This window comes from Physeter macrocephalus, chromosome 11 (assembly GCF_002837175.3).
Source record: "Physeter macrocephalus isolate SW-GA chromosome 11, ASM283717v5, whole genome shotgun sequence".
NCBI lineage: Eukaryota > Metazoa > Chordata > Mammalia > Artiodactyla > Physeteridae > Physeter > Physeter macrocephalus.
The window spans coordinates 98,215,508-98,234,737 of NC_041224.1; the positions used below are offsets into that span (position 1 = coordinate 98,215,508).

Here is a 19,230-nt window from a genome sequence, read left to right on the forward strand (position 1 = left end):
CCTGTGTAAAACCGGTTACCACAGTGGGGTACCAAACCAGAGGGGAGGCCGAGGGAATCTGAGGTGGTGCACGTGACGTGCCCAGTACAGATGGGGTAATTGTAGAGCTCTCCTCATAGGACTGCTGGCCCTTAGCGTGTGGCCATCAGCATGGTGGTGACTCTGATCCTGACATCTCCCCTGCCTAGTGGACATCTCAGAGGCCTGTCATGTCCAAAACAGAGCTGTGGTGCATGAAAGGAGAAAAGGCTAGCACTCCCCTTGACAAGGATGGAAGAGGCCCTCGGGCCTGACAACACACATATGGTTAAGGCATTGCCACCTACTTCGTGGCCTCTGACCACTGTTTTTTAGAACTACCATATGACCCAGCAATCCCACTACTGGGCATATACCCATATATATGGAATCTAGAAAAATGGTATAGATGATCTTATTTGCAAAGCGGAAATAGAGATACAGATGTAGAGGACAAGCGTATGGATATCAAGGGGGAAAGGGGGGTGGGAGGAATTGGGAGATTGGGATTGACATATATACACTACGGATACCGTGTATAAAACAGATAACTAATGAGAACCTACTGTGTAGCACAGGGAACTCTACTCAGTGCTCTGCGGTGACCTAAACAGGAAGGAAATCCAAAATAGAGGGAATATATGCATACGTGTAGCTGATTCAGTTTGCTGTACAGTAGAAAGTAACACAACGTTGTAAAGCAACCGTACTCCAATAAAAATGAAACCAAACCAAACCAAACCAAACCCAAACAGAGCTCTGATTCCCTGCCTCTCCCCCAGCCCAACCCTTCCTCCAGTCTTCCCCATTGTAGTTCAATAGCCTGGATCCATCTCTCTCCGCCACCCCTTACATCTAATCCATTATCAAACTCTAGCTTCAAAGTATACCCCAGTCTGACCTCCTCATTAACTTCTGTCACAAAGCAACCAGCCCAGGCCAAGGCACCTTTGCCCACACACACCCGTCCCCTCTGTGTTCCCCACCTCCGCCCTGGCCCACGACAGTGGCCTCCCAGCTGTCTCCAGCCTCTGCTCTTGCTTCCTGACAGTTTATTCTCCCACAGCAGACAGTGAAAATGTTACTCCCTGATGAAAGCAGCCCTCCAATAACTTCCCATTATCATTTTTCTAGTAACAGCTTTATTGAGATATAATGCACATACCATATAATTCACCCATTTAAAGTATACAATTCAATGTTTTTTTTTTTTAGTATATTCACAGGACTGTGTGACCATTACTGTAATCAATGTTAGAACATTTTCATCACCACGCCCCCACAAACCCCCCTCCTCCTGCCCCTTGTATCCCTTAGCAGTCACTGGCCCATTTCCTCCCAACTCTCCCAGCCTGGGCGAATCTACTTTAGAGACTAATCTACTTTTTAGTCTCTATGGATTTGCCTATTTTAGACGTTTCACATAAATCGTGGAATATGTGTCTTTGTGACCAATTGCTGTTTCCTGTTATTCTTAAAATTAGACCCAAACTTCGTGGTCCAGCGCCCACTGCAGGCTCCCCAGCTTGCTGCCTGCCCGTCGGGCCATGCCTCCAGCCTCACTCGCTCCCCTCTGTGCTCCTTCACCACCGGACCCCGACCTTTGCTTTTCCCTGCATCTGCCCCGGATTCTTTCTTAGATTTGTGACTGAGCCAGTCCTTCTCCTGATTCAAGTGTCTGCCCGAATGTCACCTCCTCAGAGAGGATTTCCCTCTTTTCCATCCCACTCCCAATCTCTACCCCTTCCCCTGACTATCTGAAATTTATCTATTTGTTTACATACTTGTCTACTGGCTCTCAGCCCCTTTAGACCTCTGTAGGGTGGAGATTTTTGTCCTGTTCACGTTTGTATCCTTAGCACCTTGGGCGGTACAGGGGTTTGGGCGAAGTTGGGGTTTGACATTTACTGCACAAATGATTGGGTGATGCTTCTGGAAGTCCCGCTGAGGAGTTTCCACAATTCCTTCCACCGCCTAAAGCAGGGTGAAACACCTTGAAAGTTACAAGTTCTTCCCTAGATCTAATGAAAATCCACTGTGTTATAGTTTGCATTCATTTTCTTTTTCTGCTGGGTATCGTGGTCCTTACTCATAGACCACCCACCCCGTTCACCAGCTGAGCTCTCTTGCCTCAGGCTCTCCTCATAGATTCTCTTCCTGGAGTCCCTTGCTCCCCTAGGGAAGGGTACCCCGATTGTCAGCTGTGACTGTTATGGCTCGAACACAAGTGAAACAACATGGCCTGGACCACACAGTCCTCAGCCATCCGCGTACCCTCACTGGCCAAGCTAAGTGCTCTGGGCTTCCACTCTGGACTTGGCCTTCTCCATCCCTCGCTTCTTTGGAGCCCTGACACTGCCTCCTTGCCTTCTCTTTAAAAATCTCAGCCTGGTGGGAAAACAGGCTTTTTCATACATTGCTGGTGGGAATGAATATGGCGCAACCTCTACGTGAGACGGTTTGCAAGGTGTCTGTAAATTACAAATGTCCCAACCCTTGGACCCTGTGCACCTGTGCGCATCTGGAAGGACAGGTCCCGCACTGTCTGACAGCAAAAGATTAGAGACTGACCACCTAGTCCCATCAACAGAGGACTGGTTTAGAACAAGGTACGCTTTGCAGCTGTAAGAGAAAATGGACAGCCCTCTATGTGTGTATATGGAACAATCCCCAGCACGTAGTGTCAAGAAAAACCATGATTATAGTAAACTACCTATAGAATAATAATGAGGAAAACCAAGAAAATATACTTACATAAAGAAATACTGGAAGGATAAAAAACAATTTTTTTTTTTTATGTCGGGGATGAGAACTGTTAGGAAAAAATTGGGAGGAAGAGTTCTCACTGAGATTTTTATGTCGTTTTTGTATTTGAACCATGTGACTGTAATTACATATTTAAAATAAAATAACAAAATAAATTGAAAGATCACAGTCCTATCCGGGGGGTTCTCGCCTTCTAAGGACTCTAAGATTTTTCTTTCAGGAAGTTGAAAGTGCTCAGTAGTCATGGTTGGGTACAGATAGTAACCCCCTGTGATGCTGGCTGTGACGTCTGGGGTGTGGCTTGTCAGCTCACCAAGGACGGGCCTTGTTTTATTCATCGGGGTGTTCCCAACCCCGGCACAATGGATCACACAGAGCGGGCACTCACTAAATATTTGTTGACCGAAATACAGATAAAAGCACGAATAGAAAGATTCCTAACTCAATAATGGAGCATTTCAATCTTGGTGAAGGGTCCATACCGATACAAAATTGTCAAAATGGGTGAATCTGAGCAAGGAGGAAAAGGACAATGCTGTTTAAGTCAGAAATGAGAAGGTGGCATTCCGGACATGGGCTGTAGCTCTCCCAGCCACAGATTTACTGGAATTTTCTTGACACATGGGGTCTGGACAACCACAATGAGTAAATGCCCGCGATAGTGTAAGAACAGCAATAAAGCAAAAATACATAAATCAGTAGCCCAGTGTAGGCAGAATCACGTCATCACGGGCCTCCTCACCTAGGCCCCTCTTCTCAGGAGCTCAAAGTTCTTTCACGGGGCTTTGCAGGGCAAACGGAATCAGCGGTGACTCCCAGCCAGAGCTCTGTGCTTGCAGCCACATGGCACCTCTGCAAACCAGCCAAGCACAAGTCTGGAGTTCACAGTGAACCCCTGGCACTGGCCTGGGTGGCTGGCATCGGCCCTACCCCCGTAGGGGTGTCAGGTTATGCAGGAGCGAGGACCGAAGCTTGCCCGGTACCCATCCAGCGTGCATCCTCACCTCCTCCAGGCCTGGCTGCCACCCTGCAGTTGTCCTCGTCCTGAGGCAGAGGAGTAAGGACCGAATCTGTGGCTTTTGCTGGGTCCTCTCTCTCCCTCCTCCCCGCATCTGACGCAGGGGGTTCTGCAGATGGGTAGCTCTGTTTCCTTTCAAGCCTCCTTTGCCAGATCGCCTTCCCTCTTCTTATCCTGGGTGGGGACGTTGTCTCTGAGAGGGAGCTGGGCTTTTTCTGCAGACTGGAGGCCACCGAAGCCCTGAGCCTGAGGCCATAAGGCCTCACAGGGAAAGTGTTGAATTGAAGCAATTTGCCTGGAGCTGGACGTGAGATAAGCCAGAGCCCTGGGCCCTGTCACCGCCTGTACCCATCAGACCCGGACCTTCCCATCCCTCCGTCTACCAAGCCTCTGGGACCCAACTGAACCTCCCTCGGCTGGGACTTGGGCAGAGCACCTCGTGTGGCACCAGCCAGATGTCCCCCTGGGATTTGGGTGCAAGCCCAGTGGCCGAGGGCAGCACAGTGGGCAGGCTGCCAGCCATAGGCTGATCCTCTGGACCTCGCTCACTGGTCCTGGGGAAATGTCTCAGCAGGAAAGCTCCCACATTTTTTTGCTTCATTGCCTCAGAGTGAGTGGTGTTCCGAGGTGTCCCTTGAGCACATTTGGCCCAGAGGGCTACTGGGTATCCGCCCAGGCTCTGTAGCAACCTGCCCTTTTCTAGGTGAGACAGAGAACAGAGCCTGCCAGAGTCTAGCGTTGTGGGTTCAAGGCTGCCTTAACCAGCAGAGGCCTGGCCCTGCCAAGTCTCACTTCCCCCTCTTCCTTCCTGTCCATCCTACTTACCTCTCACACTCAATTCACCCTCTGCTTCAGGAACTCCCCTCTCTCCCTTCCCCCGGGGGGATGCCGAACCCAGCCTAAAGACACCACCAGCTTCTTCCAGAAGTCAGTGGAGTGGAGCTGGGGAAGAGCTGAGAGGCCCTGTGGAGAGGGTGTGCGGTCATCTCCAAAATGGCAGCCCCTGCCTTTGGCTTTAGGGGGAAGCCGGCAGTCCCCTCCCAGGTCTGGTCAGTCAGCCAGAGCGCTCCCTGTGGCAGGTCCAGGTCAAAGGACTTGTAAGACCCTCCTGTGTCACCCCCAGCAGCTGGACCCAGGCTGAGGAGCCCCTCCCAGGAGCCTCAGGCCTGGGGCCTCTCAGGTTCCCTCGGAGGGAGGGAGGGAGGGAGCTGCCACAGAGCCAGCTGCATCTGTGGGAAACCACACACCGCAGCCTGCAGGTGCAAGGGGCCTGGGGGAAGGGGAGAGGATTAATTAACCATTTCTTGGAAGCAGGCCTTCTCCATTCCTTCCATTCCCAAACTCTAGCTTCCCTAAGACGCCAGGTACCACACTCGGTGGTGTAGAGTGGGTCTGGGGCCAAAGAAAAATCAAAGGACTTGTGACCCAGGGATGCAAGAGACAGGTGCCCGCCCGAGAGGCCCTGAAGCCTGCAGAGAGAGGCCAGGGGACCATCACTGACTCTTGGCCGGCTTTGGAGGCCACTGAGAAACCTGGGGTGTCATGTCCCTTTTCATGGCTGGTGACCGGTTCCCTGGGGCAATTCCCCGTCATGGGACACTGCCTGGGGGGAGGTGGTCAGAAGCCTCCTCCTCACGGATGGCGCTCACCCCCGCCCGGTCTGTCCACTGAGGACCTCTCACAGGGCTGCCTCAGGGAGAAGTAGGCCTGGCCTTGGAGGAAGGACTGATGGCCAAGCAGGCCTGCTTCCACTCAGCCCAGGGCCTTGGGGTGGTAACCATTAGTGTCAAGTAAACTGTGGCTTGGACATTGCTCTGGGGTTTCCAGGGGCTGGAAGCCATTCAAGCGGAAAGCTTTCACACAGTCCCTGGAAAGGGCTCCTTTCTGCTCGACCTGCCTCCAGAGGTTAGTATTGTTCTTACGGCTGCCCATCTGCCCACCTGCCTGCCCAGGTGGGTCTGACTTCTCATCCTACCCGTCCACCTGCCTGCCGTGGAGCACCCACCAAGAGCAGTCTTCTGGGCAGGAGGCCTGGAAAGTGCAGGACCCTGTGGAAAAGGGCAGTCTTGCCCTTGTTTTAGTGCCCCCTTCTCATTCTTCCCAGTATAAGTCATAAATCATCCCCCTACTCTCCTGATCTTTCCTAAGTGTGAGAAAGGTTACATTCTCTAGGAGGAAATGAGTTCATTCTGCACATGTCTGAGCACCCACTGCTTTGCAGGCTGTGCTAAAGCTTGGAATATAGAGACATGTCCTTGTCCTGGAGGAGCTCACAGTCTGGTGGGATAGACATTCATACTCTATTCAGAGAGATAGGACTCTTCAGGGGAAGGCACCACGTTCTTCAGGGACAGGAGGGGCCGATGATAATCATGGATGTCTGCAGAGAGCTCACAAATGTTATACAAAATGTTACACACAGTGCTGGTTGTTCGAATGAAGCAGAAAGGGGTAAGGCAAGGAGCTTAGGCCCAAACTGGGGAGATAAGAATATGAGTCACAACACGGGGCAAGAGTGAACTGACTGACCCAAAGGGCTTTTGGAATTCAGAGCAGGATAACTTCCTACTGGGGTAATCAGGGAAGGCTTCCAGAAGGAAGTGGTATTTCAGCTAGGGGGAATGTCAATAGACAGACCTGAATCAGGGGGGCCTTGGTGCCAAAGCAGAGACTGGGGGATGCCTCCTCCTTCCGGATGAAACACCTGGGGGAAAAGTGAACAAACAAACAGGATGAAAGATTCTACCAAGATACCAAAGTGAGGGAGTTGTCTCTACTACTTTTCCTCTGCCTCCACTTCCTTGGGAGGGAGGGAGTGATTGCCTATCAATTTCTGACCTTATAAATTAGACCCATCCTATCTTTCCATCCTCAGCTCCCTCCTTTTTGCCATACAGGGAACATCCATTACCACTGTGGTATAATACAAAAATCTATTTGGCCTTTGTCCCCCTTACCGGGTACAGAGCTTTAAAACATGCATGTTATTTCCTAAGTAATAAGAATGTCTTTTGTTATTCACAACCAGACCTTTCTGCCACAACTGAGTTTATGCTAATGACGTGACCAGTGGTAGGTCCTTAGGTGGTTTGAAGGGGGACAAGGGGGTGAGGCGGGACTGGCCCTGCTAGAAAGAAGGTGGGAAATTTCATCCCCACCCCACTTCCAACCTCTGGGGAGAGGTGGATGACTGGAGATGGAGTTCAATCACGTGGTCAATGGTTTAATCAACTGTGCCTATTGCGTGAAACCCCACATAAAAATTCTGGACGCTGAAGCTCGGAGGAACTTCCTGCTTGGTGAACACACCAGGTGAGGTGACACACCTGATCCGTGAGGAGAGGGCACGGAAGCTCTGCACTCTGCCCCCCAGACCTTCCCTATTATGGATCTTCCCTTTGTTCTAGAATTATATTTTATAATAAAACTCTAAGTATAGCACATTTAGTGAGTTCTATGAGTCATTCTAGCAAATTATTGAACCTGAAGCGGGGTAGTGGGAACTATTGTATGAATTTGTAGCCAAGTCAGACAGAAGTATGGGTAGCCTGGGGACTCCATCTGCACCTGTCATCTGAAGTAAGGGCAGTCTTCTGGGGGAATCTGCCCTTAAACTTGTGGGATCTGAAGCTAAGCCTGAGGAGTTAGTGTCAGAACTGACCCTGAACTGAATTGCAGGACTCCCGGTTGGTGTCAGAGATGTGTCAGAAGTACAACCAAAGAGGCTTCCTTACAACCTTCCCTATAAATCCCATGCATTCCTAACCTGTCCTCCTGTCTGAAATGTCTCTCTAGCCTCCCACGCTCACTAGTCCACTAGCTTCAGCTTTTCCAAATCCTTCCTGTCCTTCAAAGCCCACTGCCTTTACAACTTGGTACTACAAGGGCTGTCCTGAAGCTTTTCCTCGTATGCAGAAATCTGGGCCTCCTGCCAGGTAGCATGTTTGAGGGAAAGGGATCTGGTGGTAGGAGGGTGCCCCAGGCAAAGGAGCTGCTCATGAAATGCTCCTGGACAAATAGAAGGAGAGGGCTGCGTTGCAGTGAGGAGGGCTGCTGGCCTGGCTGAGCTCTCCTTGAAGAAGCAGCCTCTGCTGCAGGCCTCTCCACCTCTCTCCTTCCTCTGTTTCTGTGAGAAGCAATGTCCTGGGGTAGGCAGCGGCTGGGGGGTTCTGGCTCTTCAGGTCCCAGCCCCACTGGCCCTGATGGTAAACACAGAGTTTTGGCATCTTCTCTGTAGTGATGGGCAGTGTTCACCCAGGCCAACAAACACACACCTTCTCGTGCATGTACCTTTGTGTGTGTGCATACACACACACACACACACACACACACACGCACACACACACACACACACACACACACAGAGGCAGGAGCATGCCAAGCCCATGTCTGCATTGCTCTGGGCTGCAGTTGGGAAGTGCCCCACGTCGGCGTGTTCTGGCCGATGGTCTGGTCCCCTCCCCCTTTGCTTTTTGCCAACACTGGTCCTGGCAGCGTGCGGCCCTGCAGACCAAAGGCCAACGGAGACCAGCGTGTTCCCCTCTCCCACACCCTCTAGGCTCCCTTCCACCCCACACACTCCACCCCTTGCTGACGCTGCCTCCAAGAGCCTAGGGTTGTGGCTCCTTTTTAAACAACTCAGCATCTAAGCCACGTGGGTGACCTGGTGGGAGGCCAGAGAGCAGCGTCACCCCGCCCCCCACACCACTGGACGATGAGCAGGTAGTAGATGGATAGGAGCTAAACTGGATTCTTCCCTCAGGGGCTGCTGAGGCCTGAGAGGCAAAGATGGAGGGTTACAGAAAGTGACCCAGAAGGCATTTAGGAAGCCCAAGGCCTTCTGCCACATCATTGCCCACAGGGAACTGGTCTGAGCTACCAGGCCTAGATCAGGCTTCAGAAAAAGCACAGCTCCTATGATATATGGACTGCCCCTTTCTCTCCCTTTTCCAGTCCCCTTCCCCTCTGAAAGCCTCTCCCAGTATACCCTAGGTCCTAGGAAGGCAGAATCTTAGCCGTTTATTTTTAGCTTAACTGTGGCCTGAAAGGCTTGGCCCCCAGGTGAAGGCATTTTAAGGAGGAGCTTATATGGGGAAGAGCATTGGGAGGGCTGAGCTCTTTCTTTCCTTGCATTACTGCACCGCACTCTCTGCTCTCAGGTGTGTCCTTTCTCCCAGCTCATTGCAAATTGGGGGTGGGCAGCTGTGACTGAGGGATGACCTCAAACTATTTAGAAGGATTACAGCTCTTCCCCAAGTGTTGGGGAACCTTCTATAAAATTAGCTCCTCTTGAGGTGTTCTCAGTCCGACAGACCCAATTCTCTTTATCACGGGGATCTGGGGAAATAAAACCCTATCATCTCAGGTCCTAAATTGAACCCCATTCCATTTTATCTAGCCCTCAATCAGACGCTCATCCTAATTTCTCTCCCAGCTACCTGAGCACCAGTTACCACAGCAACCCCAAAGCTCCCTCAGAGCACTGGACTCACATTTTAAACTGCAAGTCACCCTAGAGCTCATCAGTCCCAACTTCCCATGTTACAAGGAAGGAGACTGAAGTCCACCTATGGGAAGCGACTTGTCCAAGGTCACACAGCTTTTCAGTGGCAGAATTAAGATGAAAACGCTGCACTTTGACTTCCAAACCAGTGCTCTTTCTGCAAAGCCACACCGCTTAGCATCCCCACTGAGCTCAGAGTTTGGGATCTGGAGTTTAGGTCCTATTTCTAGAGACATCGTGGGAAAGTCTAGGATGAGGTCTGCATGAAGAGTCAGCACCTGTTTTCCTCCTGAAGCTCTTGTTTTGTGTTACATTGCCTCAGGCAAAGTGGGGATGAAGGGGGGCTGCTGGGCCATGGTGTGCCTCTGCTGGGCTCCCCGCTTGTCCAAACCGACCTGGGGAGCAGGTGTGGGCCCTCTGTCCCCAGAGCTTCTTGAAGAACAGTTTATTCTGCAGGGGCTGCAGCCGGGGTAGAAGGAGAGTGACAGACACCAGCACAGCCCTGGAACCTGCTGCAGCTGCTTCCTGTTGTCAGACGGCTCTCCGGCTGAGGGGCTGAGCTCCCTGGCACCCTGCTCGCCCCTGCCTAGCTCTCCACCGGGACCACCTGCCTGCCTAGCTAGGCCAGCGACCTCCCGTGGATACAGAGGAAGACCAAGTTCAAGGAGTGAGAGCTCAGAGGAAGGAAGCGGCCCAGGGCCAGGCACACTTCCAGCCTCATTCTGTGCAAACGGGATCCCGTCCCCTGAATGTGCATGTTCACTCCTGCCTCGCCTCCCCTTCCCCATCGGGAAGACTTTCCCACCATCCCCGTAAAGCCAACTTCTCCCTTTTCTCCGGGTCCCCTCGTCCTTGTGCACGGTGACACCCCTGCCCTGCCATTGGCCGTACTGGACCGTCCAGTATGAGCGTGTGGGCCCCAACCTCACACTGCCTTGTTTTGCGGTTTGACATTTCACCTGGGTTTGTTTTGTCTCCTCTTTAAGACTTAAAGACAGGAGAATTTGGGTCCCTAACCACTGCCTCCTATTTCAGACAAGATCCCTTACAGAGCTGAGCTCAGAGCTGACCCTATGGTAGGGACACAGCAAATCCTCGTTGAATGTCCCAAGTCTCTGTCCTGGTTCCTGTGTGAACTGCAGTCACCCCAGACTGGGCCGTGTGGGGAGAAGAACAACTTGGGCTTCCCTGCCCGGAATCTTCTGCCCGGTAGTCATGATGCCTCATTATGGGAAGCTGCCCAAGGCCTTGCCCCTCTCCAAGCTTGCTTTCAGATTCCCCTCTGACTTATAATGAGAGTATTATGGAGCTGGCCTGAGTGGACCACCTCCCGTCTACACAGGATTCCCCCAGTGTGAACGCTTGTAGGTAGATGGCCAGGGAAAGGGGAGAGTGGTGGGCGCCTGCAAGGAGGCCGCTATCCACCTCAGGGCACCGCTCAGAACACTCCCAGTATGGGCTCTCCAGCCTCCATCTCCCTAGGGACTAGCTCATTGTCCCCAGGGGGTCTCAGAGGGGCTGGGGTAGAGGTCGAGGGAGCACTAACCTCTCAGCCCAGCGCTCTTCCCCCATTGTGAAATGGCCTTGGATGAGGGCCAAGCAGGAAGCTGCCTCCTATAGGCTCTAACTCAATTCCTGGCACCTGGGGTGTGAAGATGGGCCCCAGGCTCTTCCCTTCCCAAGGGAGGCCTGAGCTTGACACTGAGCCTGCCTGCTAGGAGACAGCTTGAGCTGCCCTTGGCTAATCGAGAGGGCCCTATGCCTCCCTGACAGCTACGGGGGACATTCAGAGGGGTGTGAAGGGCAGTGGAAAGTGCATGAGCCTGGGGCTCATGGTTTCCAGCCTCTACTCTGCCATTATGAGCTTTGTGACCTTGGGCAAGTCACTTTCCCTCTCTGGGCCTCACTCAGTTTTCTTACTTGTGACTAACTAGAAGGTAAAGCATCAGGCTAGAAAGATCTTGCAGGCCTCTCGAAGCTTGATATTATGACTCACTGAAGTCAGTGATTCATTGACGTTATTACCAGGACTTGGCTCTGGTCTGGCAGGGAGTCTGTTCACTATGTCTCTCTAGGTTTCCCCATATAAATCTGCAACTGCTGGTCTCTCAGAGCCATGGAGTGGGCTTCCCTGGACAATCAAGGATGAATGATGACAGAGGCCAAGAGATGAAGAGCATCTGTTACTTTGGGGAGTTAGGACACCTGGGTAATTTGTACAGAAACTCTGGCTACATAATTTCCTGCCCTTCAATTCCAGGCGGGAAATTTAAAAATTTGGGATCCCTAATCATCATGAATAAAGGGACCCCTTCTCCCACGCACTAAACTCTTAAATGTAGGGGGAGGAGGAAGGCAAGAAGAGGACAGCGTTCTTCACACCCCAGACCTCTAGCCTGCCTGGGACGACTTGAGCGATAACCACGCCTGCTTTTCTTGGTCTCAGTTTCTCCTCGTACAGCCTGGGGTGTGGTGGCCCTCCACTTCCTGAGGTTCAGCAAGGAAGGAAACCATCGATGAGAAGGGGAGACCCTGTTAAAGCTCACACGTGTTTCATGAGTGCCGCCACCCAATTCGACACACGGCTGACCTTCCAGACGACGGGGGACAAGGTGCCCATGGGGTATAGTCTGTGGGGTACTGGGAATTTCTTTGAAGCTCCCCAGAGCCACAGCACCTGAAATCCCACCATTAGAGTCTTTTCTTTGTTTAATATTGCCTAAGTTGCCTCCAAAAATGGAGTGAGTGTGACATATCTAACCATCTGTCATGAACATATTAGCATGATTTAGCTACCAGATGGGTGGCCTCTGCACAGCTAGCTGAGGTTAGTGAGAGACTGGGGTTTGGTGTGGGTGGAGGGGAAGGTGTTTCGGAGGACTGAAAGCTTGTACTCAGGGCACTGCTTGAGTAGGAGGGGAAAATAACAATGAAACCCGGCCTTTCTGCGGTGCTTTCTCACGTACCACTTCACCAAAGCAGTGTTAGCAGAATATTCCCATTTTACAGTTGAGGAAATGGAGGCTCATAGGGATTAAAGAAGTGACTTTTCTTCAGAAACACAGCCAGAAGGTGCTGAATTGGGCCTAGAGTCCAAGAATTGAGAACCCAGGAGGCAGGATTTTGCCTATGTTGGGGGATGGAGGTGGGGTGGGGGACAGGGGCTTGGGAGGGAGGAGGGGAAAGATGACAGGTGGAGAGCAGAGCCCCAGGTTTTTCTTCTGTGCCCAGAGCTGGCCTCTTTTCTGACTTCCCTCCCTTCTTACCGTCTCCTATCCCTTTCCCACCACCTTTTTGGACATCTGAAAGCCCTGCCCCAGTCTGGGCTGCCCTTAGACTGTGCCATTTGCCTGTTCTCCTCCCGGTCAGGGACAGCGCAGCATGGTGGTTGGCTCTGAAGTCCGCGGGCCCAGGTTCAGATCTCCACTCCACCTCTTACTGGGGGTGTGACCAAGGCACATCTTTCCACCTCTTGGTGCCTCGGCGTCTTCTGCCAGAAAGTGGACGTCAAACAACATTCACCTCATAAGGCTACTAGGAGGGTTCAAGAGAGAATATAGTTAAAGCAACCAGAAGGGAGCCTGGCACTAGTCATTTCTCAATAAATATAAGCCAGGTATTCTCTGAGAAAAAAGGAGTCTCTCCTCTAACACAGAACTCGGTCCACTTCCCGTGACCCCAGCACCTAGAACAGTGCCGGCAAGAGTGGGTGCTCATTTAGTCCATGCTCAGTGATTGAATGAATGATAATGTCCATTACAGAGAAACTCCTAGCCTCAGCAGAAGTGATTCTGAAAAATGATGTTAACAATCTTGGATATTTTTATGGTCTAAGGTCATGGGGACAAGACCTGGGAAGGCTAGGGCTGCCTGTGGCCGCAGTTGTCTGACAAGGTCAGGGCGTCCCCTGCCGGCCCCAAGGAGTGCTGCAGGCAGGGCCCAGTGGGGCGCTTCCACTCCTGAGGTGCCTGCCTGGAGGGGGGCCTAGCGGCACTGCCTACTTTCCCTACCTCGCCTCGAGCAAGGGGAAGGCCAGTGCTAACCACTGGCCCTCATGGGCTCTGGACATTTCCCTAAGGGCTCTCAGGTGGGGCTGGGGGGAGAGAAGCAGTAGCTCACAAATTTGTTCGTGGAAGAGACTTCGGCAATCTAGTCTAAGTCCTTAACATGATGATGAAAAAAAAATTAAATACATCTATTGGGCACTTACTGTGAGCGCTTTACATGGATTATCTCATTGAAACCTGAAAACAACCCTTCGAGGTAGGTACTACACAGAGGAAACTATAGATAGGCGCCTCTCTCAAGGTCCCACACAAAGTAAGGGACCAGCGGCAAACCCAGGGCCCCTGACCCCCAGTCCAGTGCTCGCGTGCTGTCTCTCCAGGACACTGAATCCAGGACTACATCCTGGGGGCACAGGCAGGGGCAGAAGTCCCTGGAGCCTTGAGTCTCCCAAGAAGACACACAGTGAACATTTGTTGATTGACTGACAGAAAGAATAAAGGAACTGGTAGTTCCAAGCGTCTGGTTGTATTCAGCCCAGGGAATGTGTTGCCATGGTGATCAGGAGGTTATTCTCTCTCTCTGGGGACACAGACTTCTAGAACACTTCTAGGATATGTGTGGCCACCTCCCTTTGCCTTCTCTCAGATGTCTCCACCAGACCTAACCACCTCCCAAGACTCAGGAGGGCTCCCCGGCCTTACCCTGAACCCAAACCCACCCAACACCATTTTCTGCTGTGTTTTGCTGATACCTTCCCTCCTTCCTTCATCCTTAGCTGATCTTAAAGTCAGCGCACTGGGCTACAGTGAGGCAGGTCAGAACCTGAGGTGTGGTCCCCCTTAGAAACAGGAAACCGTCAAACCAGCACAGTATCTGACAAGATGGGCACTGATCCATGCTTGCTGTCATGATCTGCTTCTGTAGAATAAATCCATTATACCTTGACAAACAGGAAAGGGGAACAGCCAACTGCAGTCCAGTGACTAGGGTGCAATAATGCACACCTTAGCTCATTTCCTCCTTCCCAGGACACAGTGAGGGAGGCGCTTGGATTACATCTCCATTTTATGAGGAAATTGAGGCACAGAAGGATTTAAGTCGATTTGGAATAAGCAAAAAAAGATTAGTGGGTGTTTCCAGTGGAAAACTTGGCAGTATTTAGAGCACATCCGATGTGCTACCTGATTAGAGCCTTTCATTGCCTTTGAGCTTGTTTGCGACTCTAAATTGTACAGAACTGATGGTAATGCAATGATTCCTGTCTATGGATACTCAAATTCTGTTTGTTTGAGGGACAACAGTCTCCTCTTGTGGAAAAGTCAATTTGCTTCCGTTTACAAGTTGATCTCAATATTCCTGGTCTATATATGTGTCTGTTCTTTGGAGTCTTCTTTGAATGACTTGTAGCATCTACCTGGTTCCCTCATTAATGATAAGGTAAATAGATCTTGAATATGTGTATGAGAGTCATGATTTCACCTTTTAATGTTTTAAATTATCTTTTAACAGGGGTAACAGGTAATTTGCCTCCGGTTGCTTAGACAAGGAGAGGTAGACCTGGGGTTCGAACCCAGGCAGCTAGGATGCAGCATCTGTGTTTATAACCATCACCCTATGTTCCAGGTACTGCATAGCTTGATTGCATTAGAGTGGCTGCAGCTGTAAATAACTCAGACCCTTGATCCTACTTCAAACCCTATAGCTCTAATTAAAAGCTAATAAACTAAATGGTGGACACGTGTGACCACAACATTTGGGAGCGAGAGCTTTGGGTGGTATAAGCAGGACACTCATCCAGGCCCTTGGGTCACTACGGCTGAGGAGCACTGGGTGTTCTTTTCTCCCAGGCCTTCCGGTAGTGGCCCTGCCCTTGGGCTCAAGTAGATGCCGGTGCTGTGGGCTGAGGGGCTCTGTGTTGCCCTTGGTTCTGCCCAGCCCTTTGCTGAAGGCCCAGATGAGGGAGGAGATTTGGGGGCCATTTTCCATTCCCCAGGTCTCCTGGGGTGAGGGAGAAGGAGCCGGGAGCTGTGTGGGCTGCGTGGCTGGGAGACAGTGATCCAGCTGCCTGCTGCATGTACTCTTCTGCTCCAGGCACCAAAAGCCACCAACCTGATCGCAAGGTAGGATTTCAGGTGCTTGACAACATTAGAATTTAACCACATTTTGGGGACTTCCCTGGTGGCGCAGTGGTTAAGAATCCGCCTGCCAATGCAGGGGACATGGGTTCGAGCCCTGGTCCAGGAAGATCCCACATGCTGCGGAGCAACTAAGCCCGTGCGCTGCAACGACTGAGCCTGTGCTCTAGAGCCCGCGAGCCACAACTACTGAGCCCACGAGCCACAACTACTCAGCCAACGTGCCACAACTACTGAAGCCTGCGGGCATAGAGCCCGTGCTCTGCAACAAGAGAAGCCACTACAATGAGAAGCCCGCGCACCACAGCAAAGAGTAGCCTCCGCTTACTACAGCTAGAGAAAGCCTGTGCACAGCAACGAAGACCCAACACAGATAAAAATAAATAAATAAATAAATTTTTTAAAAAAGAATTTAACCACATCTTATTGACAGAGACTTTCAATATCTTTGCTCACTGAGCACCTTTACTCCTGACTGGTCATAAACAATTCCATTTTTTCTTGTTGGGGAATTTATTTTCAGATGTATATTTTTATAAATTGATTCACTTCCTTCATGCTTTTATTCATTGTTTTTAATTTTTAAATCTAAAATTTTAAAATGTAGCCACATTATTTTGTTTCATAGTACTTCTTTTTATCATTTTTTATTTATGGCAGAAATACTGGTTTTCCATTTATGATAATGATATTAAATAAACTTGTTTAAGTATAAAACGAGTCAACTTAAACGTGTTAACTGATAGTGCAGGTGGTATTTGGATAATGGCAGAAATCAAGATGGTGGTGCCCAAATAATGGAATTTATATATTATTATAAATGATAGCACTGTTTGTTACTCCTTTTTTTTTTTTTTTTTTTTGCGGTACGCGGGCCTCTCACTGTCGTGGCCTCTCCTGCTGTGGAGCACAGTCTCCGGACGCGCAGGCTTAGTGGCCATGGCTCACGGGCCCGGCTGCTTCGTGGCATGTGGGATCTTCCCGGACCGGGGCACGAACCCGTGTCCCCTGCGTCGGCAGGCAGACTCTCAACCACTGCGCCACCAGGGAAGCCCTGTTTATTACTCTTTATTGAGCATTTATTACGTGTCAGCCTCAATGCCATCCATGTAATGCTGTCCAATAGAATCTGTGCTAATGGAAATGCTCTATATCTGCACTATTCAAGCCACATGGGGCTACTGGGTCCTTAAAATGTGGCTAGTGAGACTAAAGAATTGAATGTTTTCTTTTATCTAATTTTAATTAATTTAAATTTAAGTATCCATGTTTACCATATTTGAGCGTGTCTTAAATATAAACTCTTTATAACATCTGTGAACTATTATTATTGCCATTTTGCTGATGAAGAGATTTAGACTTTGAGAGGTTGCCTGAGGTCACATAAGTAGCAGAGGTGGCATCTGAACCCAGACGCATTGAACTACAGAACAGGTGCTCTTAATCACTTCCCACAGAAAAAGCCCAAAGAACATTCTGTCAGTAGTTGAATTGTACTGGGCCACGTGTGATGCTAAAACTGGCAGACTTGTGTATTTCTTTTACTAGAGTGGCTTGTTCTGTCATGGGATGGCCTTGAGGTATCACACAGGGTGGCTGGCATGACTGTTGATTTTTGAGTGGAACTGAGGAGTGACTGAGCCTGTGGGAAGCAGTGAGATGTGTCCACATTGAGGGCTAATCCTGACAAGGCCCCAGTTGAATCATGGCCTCCAGGCTCTGTGCTCCTCGAGCACAGGGCCATTTCCTTCACCCTGGTGTCGCCAGTGCCAAGCCCATGGCCCTAAAGGACATCGGTCAGTGTTCAATGAATGATAGAGGCTTAGAGCACAACGGTCATCATTTAGGGCAAGCTTTGGATCACACAACTCTGTAACTGGTTTCACTTAAATTCAAGACCATAAATATCAAGTGAGCCCTCACATTCCCTGGCAGTCTGACAACACATCTTAAATATGTTCAGTCTGATGATTTCACACTTTCTTCCAAATGTCCAGCACCCTGATTATCTTGTGGCTTTTGGTTCTCCAGGATCTGTACCTGTTTGTAATCCTCCGTTGTTGTGTGAGTCTTGGTGAAAGGCAAGGAATATAAAAGGGTCAAGAGGGTCACTCCCTCACCTACCCCAGGACTTGGGCTCAAGCATATGGTCTAGGATTGGCCAGTCTGGGGCTTGCAACTAGGACTCTGACTTCTGAGCTAGGGAGACCAAGGCCCAGGCTCTTTAGAGGCTATTCATAGTGGTAGTCATTGCAGGGTAGTCTTCTGCTGGCAGCCCTATAGGAGGAGTTTTCACCAGACCGTTCTGGTCTGTGCTAGTTCCATGGGCATCTGAAGATGACTCCCCAGTTTGTAGTTATAACTTTTACCTCTCTGCTGAGCTCCAAACTTGTATATGCACTTGCTTACTTAATAGTTCCACTTGGATATGTAATAGGCATCTCAGATATTACAAGACCAAAAAAACTCTTTTCACTTTCTTATAAAACTATTTACTTCTCATGTCTTTCCTATCTTAGTAAATGGCACCACCATCCACCCAACTGCTCAAATTCAAAAACCTATGAGTCATCCCTGATTTCCCTTTTCCTCTTAATGTCCACAGCCAGTTGAGTACGAGTCCTGTTGACTCTACCTTCAAAGTATACACTAACCTGATCGCAAATGTTGCTAGCACCTGGACTTTTGCAATAACTTCTGCAGTAGCCCCCAACCCTTCACCAAGATATCTATGTTGCAATACCTGGAACCTGTGACTATGTTACCTTACATGTTTAAAGGACTTTGTGATTAAATTAAGGATCTTGAGATGGGGAGATTATTCTGGATTATCCAGGAAGGTCCAATATAACCACAAGGTTCTTATAAGAGGGAAGCAGGAGGATCAAAGTCAGTGGTAGGAGATGTGACAATGGAAGCAAGAGGTGGTAATGATGTGAGGAAGGGGCCATGAGCCAAGGAATGCAGGTGGCTTCTAGAAGGGCAAGGAAACAGATTTTTTCCCCTGAAGCTTGCAGATGGAATGCAGCCCTGCAGACCCATTGATTTTAGACTTCTGAACTCCAGACCTGTAAAAGAATAAATTCATGCTGTTTTAAGCCACTAAGTTTGTGCAGATTTGTTACAGCGGCAATAGGAAGCTAATACAACCCTCTAATTGGTCTCCCCATTTCCTGCCTTGTCTCTACTATGCCTTATCTACACCACAGCCTGAGGATCTTTAAAAAAGCTAAATTGGATTGTCACCGTTCCGTTTAAAACTTCCTTACCAAGAAGCTTTTCTTTGTATTTGGAACAAAATCCAAATTTACCAGGGCCATCGGCCCTATATGAGCTGGTCAGTGGATACCTCTCCAAGCTCTCCATACTCCTTCACCCCTCCTTCCACATGCCGCCTCCACCCCACCCCCCAAGCATTGTGGACATGGGGCAACTTGTTTCCCCATTGGGGCCCTTGTTCTAGCCATTCCCTGTGTCTGGAACACTCTGTCCCCAGATTTTTGAATGGCTAGTCCCTTTAGCTTTCAGCTCAAAGTTCTCCTCTTTAGAGGGATTTCCCTGATCCCAACCTAAAGTAGTGCCCCTGTCACTCTCATTTGTATCATCCTGTTTAGTTGTCCGCACAGCACTCTTTATCTGAAGCTATACTTACTAGTTTACTGTTTATTTCCTCCCTACTCCTTTAACCCAAGTTTCAGGAAACCAGAAACTTGTATCCTGCTGTAGTCCCCTCTCCTACAACACTGCCTGGCATAGGCTAAGAGACCCTCAGTGAAAACCCA

General features: G+C 50.0%; 1 non-coding gene across 1 annotated transcript; it reads left to right on the plus strand.

Moving 5' to 3' along the window:
• Window positions 1–226: 226 nt before the first annotated feature.
• LOC112063497 (U6atac minor spliceosomal RNA) lies at window positions 227–352 on the plus strand. The gene has a single exon (XR_002891008.1). It is a non-coding gene; the product is annotated as a U6atac minor spliceosomal RNA (small nuclear RNA).
• The last annotated feature ends 18,878 nt before the right edge of the window (window positions 353–19,230 follow it).